This window comes from Saccopteryx bilineata, chromosome 1 (genome assembly GCF_036850765.1).
Source record: "Saccopteryx bilineata isolate mSacBil1 chromosome 1, mSacBil1_pri_phased_curated, whole genome shotgun sequence".
Lineage (NCBI taxonomy): Eukaryota > Metazoa > Chordata > Mammalia > Chiroptera > Emballonuridae > Saccopteryx > Saccopteryx bilineata.
In genome coordinates this window covers 181,841,562-181,855,001 of record NC_089490.1, presented here as the reverse complement: position 1 = coordinate 181,855,001, position 13,440 = coordinate 181,841,562, and the positions used below count along the sequence as shown (strand labels likewise).

At 44.3% G+C, this 13,440-nt stretch overlaps 1 non-coding gene across 1 annotated transcript; it reads left to right on the top strand.

Moving 5' to 3' along the window:
* Nucleotides 1-4,563: 4,563 nt before the first annotated feature.
* Nucleotides 4,564-4,772, top strand: LOC136321500 (small nucleolar RNA U3). Its single transcript, XR_010728694.1, has one exon. It is a non-coding gene; the product is annotated as a small nucleolar RNA U3 (small nucleolar RNA).
* Nucleotides 4,773-13,440: the final 8,668 nt, after the last annotated feature.

The following is a 13,440-nucleotide window of genomic DNA, read 5'->3' as shown; positions in this document are numbered from 1 at the left end:
TGTCGGCACCCCTTGCCTCATTCACCTTGGCATTTCTCTCCCTCCTTCTAGATCCCAGTTATTACCTCCCTTGGTTCCCCTGCAACCTCATTGGCTGTCCTTCTCAGTCTTCTTTACTGGGTCCTCCTGTTGGAGTGCCATAAGCCTCAGGATAGACCTCTCCGCTTCTGTGTCAGTCTTCATGCCCTAGGTGATCTCATGCAGTCTTGAGGGCGTACAGTGCACCAGTGTGTAAATGACAGCAAACTGTCAACTCCAGCTTGTACCCCCCCCCCAGGCCCACACTTGTATCCCCCATCACCTACTCACCCATGTCACTTGTCACTTGCATGCCTTATGAGCACCTCAAAGTGGACAGTTCCAGCTGAGCTCCTACTCTTCCCCACTGACCTACTCATCCCAGAGTCTTCTCTCTCGTCAGTGGTAACTCCATTCTTCCTGTTAGTTGTTCAGGCCAGAAGTGGTGGTTCCTTTTAGTTCCTTTCTGTAACACATCTTCTATCCAATTGATTAGCAAAGCCTGTTGGATGTCCCTTCAAAGAGATCAAGCATCTCACTACTCTCTGCTGCTTCCATTGCTCTATCCTGGTGTAAGATGCCATCATCTCTTATCTGGAGGCAGTAGCCTCCCCACTGGTCTGCTTGCACCCTTGCCCTTTACAAAGGGCAATACAGCAGCCAGCAGAAGCCTTTTAAAATGTAAAGGAGATTGGGCCACTCCTCTGCTCACTCGGTGACACCTTCCAGCGACCTAAGATATCCTACAAGATCTGGCCTTTGTTGTTTCTTCTTTCCCAAAACTTGGCATAGTAAATATTTCCTTTATTGTCTGTTTCTTTCCACTGTAATATAAGGGTCTTAAAGGCAGGGACTTTTTTTTAGGCTGATTTCTTCCAGATATGGTACTTGAAATAGTTTTGAATAAATTAATGAATGAATAGAAGGTGTTCCATAAGGTGAATCAAAATATGAGTAAATGATGAAATTAATTGGTGCATGCATACTTGAAGTTGTGTTTACAACCCTCAGAGCCCAGAACCCTCTTTGCTTGGGCTGATGTGGAGAGAATGGGGCGTTTATGGAAGTACAGGCTGGTCATTCCCCCTCTCTTTTCCTCTCATCTAGACCTGTATTCATTCAACTGGAATGCACTAATGTGGGCTTACACTGTGCTAAACATATGGGGAATATCCTCATGTTCTTCTATGAGCTGTTGTTTACCCAGGTGACCTGCAAACCTCTGACCTTAGAAAGGAGGTCAGGGGTGATGTAGAGCTATATCTGAGGAGCAGTAAAGTTCACCCAGAGAAACCATGGGAGGTCAGGAAAGACTTCTCCCAGGGGAGGCAGCTAACTGAACCAAGTCTTAGATGATAAAGAGAAATTCTTCATATGGACAAAGGTAGACACACTCCAGAAAACACCATTTGGGGAAACAGGAACAAAGGACAGGAGTCAGCCCGGCTCTTAGAGGAACTACAGGTTGTTGGGCATGTCCACCATCCAGACCAAATTATCCGAGAGCTGCAAAGCAGAGAGGTCAGCAGCTATCACAGAGGGCTTGTGGGCACAATGGGCCTTCATTCTCCAAACAATGCAAAGGTTTGTTAAGCCACAGGTTAATCCAATGAGGCAAGAAAACAGTAATACAATAAAGCCCAGTGAGTGCAAACTTTGAGCTGTGCATTGAGCTCTGTGGACATACAGAGGGCGGGGGTAGCGCCTAAGCCAACAGTTTAGAGGATTGGGGCAGGAAGGAAGAAGGAAGTGACAAAGTATCCCTCAGGAGGGGACACTGAGACAGCCTATAAAGAACAAGGAGGAGTAAGCCAGGCAGGCAGGAAGGATGAGAGCTTTCCCAGGAGAGGAACAGGAGGTTTCCAAGCCAGAGCTGAGACAGTGTGGGGCACAGCTGAACGCCCACATTAATAATCCTTTTAAAACCTAAAAGGGTCACCTAAGTCCTTTTCAAGTCCACATATTGCTTGATCCTCTTTCCCCTTGACCTTCCTCATAAAACCAAGGAATCATAATACTAAAGGGCTGACAGGCAGCTGAGAACACAGCTAATCCAGGGCTTCTCAACCCTCCCCACCTAAGTATCCTAAGTAATAAAGAAAGATTATGGGCCCTGGCCGGTTGGCTCAGTGGTAGAGCGTCAGCCTGGAGTGCGGGGGACCCGGGTTCGATCCCCGGCCAGGGCACATAGGAGAAGGGCCCATTTGCTTCTCCACCCCCACCCCCTCCTTCCTCTCTGTCTCTCTCTTCCCTTCCCGCAGCCAAGGCTCCATTGGAGCAAAGATGGCCCGGGCGCTGGGGATGACTCCTTGGCCTCTGCCCCAGGCGCTGGAGTGGCTCTAGTCACGGCAGAGCGATGCCCCGGAGGGGCAGAGCATCGCCCCCTGGTGGGCAGAGCGTTGCCCCTGGTGGGCGTGCCGGGTGGATACCGGTCGGGCGCATGCGGGAGTCTGTCTGACTGTCTCTCCCCGTTTCCAGCTTCAGAAAAATACAAAAAAAAAAAAAGAAAGATTATAGACCAATATTTTTTTTGATGTTGCCTATTATATTCTTTAAAAAAAAAAAGTATAAATTTTGCCTTCTGAGCCAAAATGTCTGTTTGTTTTCAAGTAAAAATAACAATTTATCCTCAAAAATCTTCCAGTAAGGTTGATCCTCCACAAGAAGTTGCAATGTCTTTATTCACAGACAGTCTCCCTAACCACACCCGCGGGAAATGCCTCGTTTACAGATGAGGGCAAGGAGGCCAACAGAGAGGTTACTCCATCTCTCTGAGGTCACAGAGCAGGTTAGGTAGAGAGTGAAGCCTGGATCCAGGATCAGAGCTCTCCTTGGACCCCCTTTTCTCAGGGGCCCTGCGTTTGACACTGTAACCCCCTCCTTCTTCCTATCCCCTTCCTTCCTCTTTCCAGTTTCACCAGCTGCCCCCCTTGACCCCATCTTAAGCCCATTAGGGCCCAGAGGACTCAGAGGCAGAGTGGGGAGACAGAGAGAACGCCCTGCCAGGAGAGGTCACAGGAAACAATGCAGGAAGCAGCACTGGCCGGATCCTGACGGCCACCTCTTCTCATTCCTCTGGGATCAAAGGTTTATGAGGCCTTTTTAGCTGCTCTTGATTAATTATACCTTTGCTTCCTGGAGGCACTTAGAACATATTTCTGAGCGACGACTGAGAGCCGGAAGGGAAAACCGGCCGTCCCTGCACCTGTCCCAGAAAGCCTAACGCTGACCCTTTTCACCTGTGCTGAAGGTTTTACGAGTAGGGCAGTGCCCACACTTCCCTCCCACAAAGCTGAAGTGTTGCTGTTTGGGAAAAGCCAGAGTCATTCTGCAGCTCCCCCAGCTAGCCGGTGCAGGAGAAAAGCAGGAAAGCTTGTATGGTTTCTCTTTAAGACACAAATCTGATGTGGTCACTCCCTCCACCTAAGTCATGTCAGCAGTTCTCATCATTCCCAGGATAAGGACACCTCCCTGACGTGGCCTCTCAGGGACCGAGTCCGTCCCCTCCTTATTGTTCCAGACTCCACCTGCACCCCTCTCTTTCCTCTCTCCACGCCGGCTATACTGATACCCTTGCTCGGCCCTGTCTCCGCCGTGGGGCTTTGCACCACGCTGTCCTAGCCTGGCGCACTGGCCTCCTCCTGACCCGCCTTCAGCACTCGGCTCAAACCTTTCTTCCGCAGAGAGGCTGACTGACTCCCGACAGTCAGATCTTCCATCATAGGTTCTCAGAGCACCTGGAGCCGTCCTTCACAGCACTTGGCACCCTCACAAATTTAAATTTGCAGTTACACCTGCATAGGACAATTCATCAACAACAACAGCCAAATGTGACTGATTTCTTGGTTACTATTTGTTCTCCCATGAGACTGTATGAACCACAGGGGCAAAGTTCACAGAAGGATGTGCTTATTTTCACGTCTTTGGCGCCTAACATTATGCCTAGCCTATAATAGGTACTTTAAAAATCTGTTTAAATGACAAATTAAATAATTAACAAATAAATGAATGTTAGATTTAGTAGGATAGAAAAATAACAGGGGAATGAATGAATGCCTAGGGGGGTTTATAAAATTCTCAGGGGCCTGGGATTTAATCCTTGGAACTACATGTCCATTGGGGAGCATATATTGTTATAAGCAACACTACGCCCTCGTTGTCTCTCACTGCACCACCTGTAAGTGTTTTCTTATATGCCTGTTATGGGGAGTACACTGCTAAAAACTCTCTTGGCTACCCTCTTCCCCCCTAACATCACCCTCTGTTCCAGTCATCAGAAAACTCTATCAACTCCATTTGAAGGTACATAAAAGTCCATCAGACTTTTATAAACTGAGAGACTTTATTGCCAACAAACGTTCATGAAAGAAACTTTAAAAAATGTGTGTTTGGAAGAAAGGAAATTATCTCTGAAGGAAGACCCAAGATGCAGGAAGAAATGTAAGCCAAGAATGGGCAAATATGCAAGTAAATCTAAATAAATAGTTACTGTATAGAGCTACAATAATAATGCATAATTTAGGGATATCAAAAAAAGCAGTGATAAAGACTATACTTTCAGGGATCATTTCTATAGTTTGTTACTAGAGAAGTTTCTCTGATCGAGCACCCAAAACCACGAGGAGGAGTTGCAGTGTTCTCTCCTGAGCATGAAGCCAGCTCTTGGTGTTGCTTGTGCAACTGCCGTTTGCCATTGATGATCATTCTTCTCTTCCTTTGGGAGAGTAAGAGGGAGAGGACGCAGTCTGAGTGGTATATATGATATATATATATTTTTTTTAAAGCAGTCATCAATAATGTGTAATATATGAGGGAGTGGTCAACTTAAATGTACTAAAGTTTTTTAAAAAGTGAGAGATACTAGCCTGACCAGGTGGTGGCACAGTGGATAGAGCATTAACCTGGGATGCTGAGGACTCAGGTTCAAAACCCGTAGGTCGCTGATTTGAGCATGGGCTCATCCAGCTTTAGCACAGGGTCACAGCCTTGAGCATGAGATCATAGACATGACCCCATGGTCACTGGCTTGAGCCCAAAGGTCACTGGCTTGAAGCCCACGATCACTGACTTGAAGCCCAAGGTCACTGGCTTGAGCAAGGGGTCACTGGCTCAGCTGGTGCCCCACAGTCAAGGCATGTATGAGAAAGCAATCAATTAACAACTAAGGTGCTGCAACTACGAGTTGATGCTTCTCATCTCTCTCCCTTCCTGTCTGTCTGTCCCTCTTTCTGTTTCACTAAAAATAAAATAAAATAATAAATAAAAAGTAAGTGATAGTAAATAACTTTAGGCTTCGTTAAGTAGAAGTAAACTTTTTTAAAGATAACTAATAAATAATGAATATAGAGTTTATAATTTGCAAGAAAGTAATGGAGAAAATGCTTTACCAAAAAACTTCTCAATCAAAGAAGACACAAAACAAAGGAAAGAGGTATTCAAAAATTCAAATAAATAGCACAAGATGGTAAAAATAATTAAGTTTAAATGTATAAACAATCATAATAAATGTAAATGGACTAAAGTTGACAGTTAAAGATGGAAACTTTCAAATTTATTTTTAATATTAGCTCTATGCTATTCATAAGGACATATCTAACATATAAGGAACAGAAATATTGAAAGTAACCAATTAAAAAAGAATATTATACAAATATCAACTAAAAGAAATCATATATAGTTATATTAATACAGGTAAAATAGATTTTAATCCTTTTAAATATACTGCTCACAAAAATTAAGGGATATTTCAAAATAAATTTGAAATGATAAAATATCCCCTAATCTTGGTGAGCACTTCATAAACATAAAATGTTAAATTCACTGGGAAGAATTAACACTTTTAATCTTGTATGAACTACTAACCTAGCATCAACTATACAAATCATATTTGATAGAATGACAAGGAGTAACTGAAAAATCCACAAACAGAAATTTTAACATACCTCACTCTGAAACTGATATATCAAGCAGACAAAAAATTAATGACTATAAAAGATTTAACAACAAAATTAACAGCTTGATTTCCTAGACATATATAGTCCTAGATTAAAAACCAAGAAACACATGCATGAAATTTATTTTAGAACATGTGTTAAATGGTATATTTGTAAAACTGACCTCATAATAGAGGTCAACAAACAAGTCTCAACATAGTTCAAAGAATCTGTATATTAATAGACCATATTTTATAACTAGATGCAATTGGCTTAAGAATAAATAATATGATACTTTTTAAAGCATTTATTTCAAAATTAAAAAGTTATCTCTAGATTATTAGTGTGCCAAAAATGAAATAATCATGAAAATATAATATAATCATTATGAACCATAATGATAATACTCCATGTTAAAACTTATAGAATGTGGATAAGTGGTACTTAAGAGGAAATTTTGTAGCCTCGGAGCTCAGTGAAGCTTTCCTTCATTTCTCCAATTATGCAGTTCATCGATTTATATATTCATTCAATAAAAGCTTAATCTGGCATTGTGGAAGTCATATGGGTGGAGGCCGCACAGCCCTCAGCTCCCACTAATAGCTGTAGTTACGAAGAGCTCCAAAATCAAAATCGTGAGCTGTCTGGTCTGTTCTTCAATTGCTGATCTACAAGAGCTGCCCCAAACCCAGAGTCTGTGTCAATCAGGACATCGCAGGCTGTAAATTTCTCATGACTATCCTGCTAATGGGCAGAGGCATTGATGATAGTCTCACACTCAAGCAGACTACAGATAGTGGAATTCTTCAAACCAAAAGGTGATACAGCACATCCCTGGATATGTTCTTATCTCCTTGACTTTCTACCTCATCTACTGTATTTCCCATTCTCTCCTTTGACAGTAAAGATTTCCTCCATATTCTCCCCACCCTGAAATGAAAAATCTCATGGCACTATAGGATAGATATTACTTCTCATTTTGAAGCTATTTCAAAGATTGTGTAGGAAACATAAGTGGGGAGGAGGGAAATATCTCTGGATTCCCCAGGATCAAATGTCAAGTGGAAATGAAAGGACAATAGCCACCAAAGTTTCCTCACATTTGCAGTAACAGACCATATGATACAATTAGCAATGGTAATGAAGTTGAGTTTAAAGAGCTAAACAGAGTATATTTGTTTTTGCCATTGTGTATCGCCATTTTTTTTAAAGCATGACCAGATTCTACAGAAGAATCAGGATGAGATCAATCCCTAGTCCGTTTTGTATCTTTCCACGTTGTCCCAGATTCCCAGATCTTGTCAGATAGATTGTGTCCTGTATTTCTCACCACCGGTTGTCTCAATCCCCTGCTGGAAACGTTACCCCTAATCTTGTTTTCTGACATCACAAGCTGTTACTCGTTTCTCAATTTGAGGGGACATGTTTTGAAGCTATATAGTAGTAGCTGAATTTTAAGGCAATCTAAATCCCAGCATTTGTTTATTTGGAAGCATAAGACCCGCTGTACTTTATTTATTAGATTTCCTCATTATGCAGGACATTTTAATCACTGTGCTATTATAGATTACATTGAATATGGCTCCTCTTCTTAAAGTTAAAAATAGAGTGCGTGATGCAGCTGACTTTATTGATGCTGTATCTGGGCAGATGACATTGAGTGTGTCACTGCGGATGCAAACTGGGAAAGATAAATACCACTGCTAATCATTGCAGCCCGCTGTGTAGCTATTACAGTTCGACTGTGCAAGTTAAAACAGTGGCTATGAGTCAGACTGTTCCTCCCTCAGGATTCAGAAAACTCTTGTGTTTAACCAAGATGGGTTTACCCATTGGGTTGGGCATGACATGGTTGCTCCAAGTTCCAATACAGGGCATTGGAAAGCAAGAGGACATAAGCCAGAGCAAGATGCATATATTCTCTTCCTGGTAACCTCCTCTCCCCATAGGGTTTTCTGCTATTTAAAGCTGAGATTCCACAGGTTGGTCTTCTTCCCAGGGCAAGCCTGATAGACGACTGGCTTCAAGCAACACAATATTTATGGACACTGAAGACACATGCGCTGCCTGCACATCCTGGTTCTTTATAGATGGGCGATTGGGCAAGTTCAAGATGCCTGGATAACGTACAAACCAGCACTAATAAATCTCTGCTGAGAAGACACCACATACGTCTTCCTTTTGAGATTAAATTAAAAGCAACCTTCTAAATGCCTACTTTAAAGACCATGACAGCACACTTTATACATTCCCTTTGTTTTGTCTCTAATAGCAGATGCCCTGAGCTAGTCCTCAATATAAACTTCAGATGGAAAGCCTCAACTAGAAGAAACCAAAGGCACTACCCTTCGAAACAGCATTCATAGCATTTTTTCTATGCTACAAAAGTAATAAATGTTCATTGTACAAATATTGTTAAAAGCAGAAAGAGAAAATGAAAGTCACCCGTGACCTTCCCACTGAGAAATCACTCATTATATCCTTAGTCCTTTTTTTCTAGGCAAACACAGTTTTATAAGCCTGTTCCATACATACATGTATGTATGTATATAATATGATCTGCAAGTTTTCACTTAATATATCACAACCATTTTCTCATATTACTCAGTATTATCCTGGGATATACTCTTTGATAATATTCTGTCATATAAACATACCACAATTTTTAGATGAGCCCTTCTTTTTGAACATAAATTGTTTTCAATTACTCACTATTTTAAGTCCTAAATTGGTGAACATCTTTGTACATAAGAACCATCTTTGCATTCTTGGCAATGTGTATTAATTATTTAATATATGATACTATTACATTTTCTAGCACAATATTCTATCTAGAAGTTTTGCATCTACTAATGGCTCTTTCTAAAACCTATAAGAAACGCATGCAAACAAAATCACTGTGCCCCATGTTTCAAAGAGAACGGTCTTGGAGAAAGGGCTGAAAATTGAGAACAATCTTGGTACCACAGCTATTTAACACTGTGTTTGCTACAGGTCCTCTGAAGAATGCAAAGCCAAAGTATTTCAATTGGCATTAGAATTAGAGCAACTGTTCTATTATTGTGTGCAAACTCCCTCTATAAATAACCTGACAGTATCCATCTGCACGGGATGCACAAAAACAAGAAACATGCAAAGGAAAGACCAAAATAGACTCTGGGTCCATCTGGTACACCCTCTCCAAGGGGCCCAAACAGATGGTACAAATTCCCAAGATATACCTGCCTAATGGCATTGGCCTATCTCGGGGAGAATCGGGGATTCCTTCCAGCAAATGGTGCAGCCAAAAAGGAAAGGGAAACGAGCCACTGAGATTCATCCTTTAATTGAACAAATAATTCTGTGAACACCTGACATGTTCCAAGCATTATTCCAGACCCTAGGACTACCACAAGTAACAAGAGAGACCTGTTCCCTCAGCTCATGGTCTGGTGACGGTTACTATTTTGCCAGCTTTTCCTCTTCTCTCCTCACCTGGTCTTCTGTTCTCTCAGTTGGATCACTCAGACCGAGCACCTGCTTCCCACTGAGTTTTTATCCTGTAGACCAGTTTGCAACAGCTGGTAAAAGTCAGTGATTTGCCATGTCTTCAGCTTGATTCCTCATCCTTTAGACTTGACTGGCCAGTTCCAGAGCATGAGGCTATGACTGGTTGGTTCATCTCTGAACATCTAGCCTAGCACCGAACCCAGCAACTCAAAAGTGCTCAATAAATAACAAACTTAAGAAGATATCAGTCTTTCTAAAGAAGGGACCCAGCATCTCTGAAGAAGCTCTAGAAACTGGCCCCGTCTCCTTTCCCTGTCTCCTCCCAGAGGACTAGAGAAGATCATTACAGGCTCTCGAGGAGGTGGGATGGAGAGAATACCATGTGTCATTTCAGGTATATACTGAGGTGTATTTACTGTACATTTAACTGGGGGGAGCTCTTTTCTTATGGGTCTCACTAGCATTTGTCAACTTTGAGCATAGAGGTGGCAATAGATATAAGAGAGAGAGAGAATGAGAAAGAGAGAGAGACCGACAGGTAGATATATATAGATAGGCTGGTAGAGAGAGATAGATGGATGACAGAGGAAGTGGAAACTGGCAGGGAACACCATGTGTCGCAGGCAGGCAGGAAAGAGATGAAAGATGAAAAGGAAGACTGATTATATCGCAAAGCTCCCGGGCTCTGAGTGATCCACAAAGAGGTGAGAATCATCAGGAGACCCAGGAATTTGCACTTTCCAGTAGATAGTGGAAGGGCTTAAAAGGGTTTTGAACAGCAGGGGCTCCTCACTTTTACTGTTTGCAGCAAGAGGGGAAAAGAAAGGACATTCTATGAATGCTTTCAGTAAAGGGAAATGAAAACACGCCCCCCCTAAGCACAGGGATTTGAGTCATACATCCTAAAAAGGATGGCTTCGGGTCACCCAGTTCTGACCAAATCCACGCCTTGAATGGGTCTCAGGATATGTTACAGCAACACTGCCTCTATTCCTGAGAGGGAAAGAGGGCGGAGCTGAGATCCTTGCAGAGGCTGGTCCTGGGGTTCTTCAGGGAAGGTTTGGAGAACGATGACTTTGAAAACACGGGACACTACCCTTACTTATCCAGAGGGTTTTCCCCAAGGGTCCTGCAGCGAGAGATGAAGCTACTCCATGGCCTCCAAAAAGTAAGCTGATGTGAAAATGAGGGCAGACACAACTCATGTGCTTGGCCCACCCTCTCTGCGCTTCCTGGCAAGCCATGACTCATGAGACATCAAGCCAAGTAACTGAGAATGAACTCAAATCCTACTGTGGTCCTTAATCCAGCCCAACCATCTGTGCCAAGAAAGAAAAAAAAGAAGTAGAAAAACTTGCCATCTGCCAGGAAAAAAAAAAGTTGCGAGAAATGTCCAGTTAAGTTCACCCTCTTAGAAAACGGCCTGGTGGGCCGTCAGCGAGGCCACGTCTGCTCCCCCATCCTCCCCTATCAAGTCCACTTCTGAATATTCTCTGCTGCGAAGAATGGGATTAAGAGTCAGGGGAATGTGGAATTGAGTCTGTTTCAAATACCCATCCAGGAATTTTTATTCCTAGGAGACTCTCTGGTCAACCACTGGATCCACGGGAAGCTCAGGGCAAGGTAAAAGGCCCCTGTTTGAGGCTGAGCTCCCCATGAATTCCCCCTTTCTCTCCCTGAGCCATGTCCTGAAATCAAGAGATGAATACACCACTAAACAAGCCCAGAGAGACAGGCCCAAAGTGGTTATTAGGTGTGAGCCATCATCACCACGTGCAGAAGGCGTCGGACCCATTTCTAGTTAGCCCCTTCACGCACACTTTCAATGGCCTTATTGTGGGGAATCACCACAAGTGTCAATCCTGCTCATTCACCTCCGAAATTAACAAGGCTCTCTGGAGGCAGCCTCCCTCACCTGTCACAACCAACACTCTGCTGAGCACGGAGCATGGAGTGCTGCAGAGGACAGGCCCTTCACTGGCAGGGAAGCTGTGATGTAGACCCAGGCGCCTGTTCTGGGCAAATACTGGGATTTGCTGTCAGGTCTAAATAGATTCTTTTAAGAAAAGAGCTCAGTCCTTTCCCTGGCAAGTACACGTTGGCCTATATTTTTAACCCATGTGGGGGTGTGTACAGATCGTATTTATACAGTCATTTTCTCACTCAAGGATGAACCTGCTGATTGCATGGCTCCGTGTGCACAAGTGTGAACGCAGAACTTGCTCTATCCCTCCGTCTGTCCCATATGGGTAACTGAATGAGCTCTCACACGGGCAGTGGTGGCTGGGCTCTCGTGGCATGGGAGGCCCCAGGCTAGGCACTCTGAGACTGACTTTGTGGGCTTCAATCTATTGCTGCTTACAAGGAGCTAGCCTACTCACAGGGAAGAGAGAATACAGTCACTACCCACAGCATTAAACTAGGATGACTTGTCTGGGGGAATGATAAATTGTACCCTGCCCTACAAGATTTGTGAATGTGATTAAGGATTTATCAATCAAGTGCTGGGAGTATCCATGTACATCGTCTGATTTATTCCCCACACGGCAACCCCAGGAGGTAGGTAGTACTGGTCCCCATCTTTGTCAAAGGGAGAACCGAAGCTCAGAGAGGCCCCATACTTTGCTCAAAGTCACCCAGAAAGTAAATGGCATCCCTGGGATTTAAACCCGGTATTCTAGGGCTCCTAATCCTGTTCTCACCATGACTTGGCATTGATTTATGCGCGGCCCCAGCCAGGCAGTATACTAAGAGCTTCAGGGGGAGAAAAGGCAGCAAGTTGGGGTCAAGCGTGTGACATAAGGGACAATGGCTGGAGGGGATCAACTAGGGCAGCTGGTAAACCCCTTTTCCTTAGGAAGGACGCAGCAGAACCTTACAGCAGGAACAGCTCAAGTCCCCACACTGCACAGGTAGTTGGCACCGAGCGCGGCCTGCGGTCTTCCGGACAGTGGAGATTCTCTATGAACAATGGGATCTCGGGTTGTCGGCAGGGGGACCTGTTCACGCTGAACACAAAGGACAGCAGAAATCAGGGCAAGCTGTGGGAAAGCAGCATGCAGGGCGGCACAAGGACATGCCCCTCAGTCCACAGCTCCCCAAGACAAGGTAGAGGAAGAAGAGGCTCCATGGAATCCACTCCACAGTCTTGTCCATGCCTTCCCAGGCGCAGCCACGCCCACCTGGGACTGGCACACCTCACCCACGGCCCCCTGTATTTTCCTCCAGGATCCTGGACTCCCGCGGATTCCAGGAGTGGGCCCCTCCGCCACAGAACCCCATGGACCCTCCTCTTCTGCTTCTTAGATCTTAGCTTTCCCCCACCTGGTTTCTTGCTCTGCTGCAAAAACGGAAAAGAGAAAAATTATTTTCCTGACGTGGTCCAAAAATATCACTAGAACTGCAGCTGGTGGGAATATCTGCGGTTTCTCCTCCAGTGGCAAATGGGCTGGAATTGTGGGTGGGACTTTATAATAATTATGAAAGTTTTCTAGTGGGTTTGAGAGGATGAAGTTAGGTATTGTAAGTTATAATGTATGTTTCAGGGGCAACGTGGTGGGTATATTTTTACAAGGAGTTAAATCTAATTTGATTTTATGAAGTGTGAGGTGAGGGAGCATGATGTTAAAGATTGCTTGACCCTTTGGTTCGGACATAGGCTAGTCAAATTCTTGATTGCCTAATGCTTCACACGGCTCTTTTTAACTCACTGTATTGAGAGCTGCAGCTAAGCCAATGGAGCCAGGTGTATCAATGGGAAATGGGGGTGTCCCCATTCAGAGTGAGATGCTCTTGAATTACAGACACTCGCTGCTGAAGTCAGCAGGACCCCCGTGGGACAGCCCAGAGAACCAAGGCGTGGGATGAGCTTTACTGGGAGGGGCTGCCCTGGCACGTTCTGTAAGGAGGCAGTGATCAGGAAATGATGAGCAGAGGCAGGACAAGGAGGGCAGAAACACAGCCGGACCAGCCACCGGAGAGGGGCCTCTTCAGGGGAGGG